We start from the raw sequence: 1,147 nt of genomic DNA, 5'->3' as shown, positions 1-1,147 counted from the left end.
TTCCTTATTTCCTGCACATGTGGTCTTCCCCAAAACTAGTGAAAGTACCTATAAAACTGGATTAATAATAACCCTGAATAAAAGAAATTAGTAGCCATGAAGACTAAATTAAATTGTGGATAAAATAATTGCAATGAAACTAACTTTTTCCATGTAGCTATTTAAAATAAAGTAATTGAAAATACTCTTTTTTTAAAAAATGGAAATAATTTCCCTTAAGCAGGTACATTTGCTGAGTTTTCTTGCTCCATTTTTTTTGAGTGTCCACCAATGGTTGAAATAAAAACTTGGAAGTATTTATGAGATGATACATAACTCTGTATTTTATATTGGTATTCCAATAATGACTTAAAATAATGAAGAGTTAAATGACATGGTTCTCTGTTTCATTTCAATCTTTTTAAATTTTTTAGAACTGTCACATTGAAATGCTCATGAAAAATTCCATCTGGGTAGAGTCTGTCTCACCAGCATACATCTTTGTTCAATAGGAGAGACAACCAAGATGGCACAGTAGGTAAATGCTGTGTTTACCTTCTCTCACAACCACACCAAAATTACAGCTAATCTATGAAACAACCGTTATTGAGAATCACCTAAAATCAAGCTGAACTGAACCCTTTCAACTAAGGATGTGCAGAAGAAGCCACCTCCACACTGGTAGGAAGGTCAGAAACGTGGAACAGGCCATTAAAGATCAGGAGGGCTATTTCGGCTGTGGGGGTCCCTTCCATTCCCTAGAAGGGCGAGAGATCCCAGACCAGGTTTCCAGTGCCTGGGAGAGAAGTCCCCATAATTTTTGGTTGTGAAAACCAGTGCAGATTGTGACTGCGTGAGACTGAGGGCATCTGCACTCACAAGCGTTCCTCTTAAAGGGACTGTGCGTGGACTTATCCCCCAATGGAATCACTCTGAGCTCCAGCACTGGGGCAGCAGCTGAAAAGCCAGCAGGAACAAATGGTGCGGAATTGTCCCAAGCCAGATAACTTGGGAATTTGAGTTATCTGGAGAGGAGGCTTTCTCCTGGACAGGGGAGCTGGTGGAAGTCATTGTTTCTTTGCTGAGCCCTCCCCTTTCCCAGTGTATCTGCGTCTCCACGTCTCCACAGTATGTTCGCCCCACCCTGGCAATTTGAGACCTGGCCCCA

The sequence above is a fragment of the Hipposideros armiger genome, unplaced genomic scaffold (genome assembly GCF_001890085.2).
Source record: "Hipposideros armiger isolate ML-2016 unplaced genomic scaffold, ASM189008v1 scaffold_55, whole genome shotgun sequence".
Lineage (NCBI taxonomy): Eukaryota > Metazoa > Chordata > Mammalia > Chiroptera > Hipposideridae > Hipposideros > Hipposideros armiger.
The sequence above is the reverse complement of the archived record's forward strand: the minus strand, read 5'-3'. Positions refer to the sequence as shown.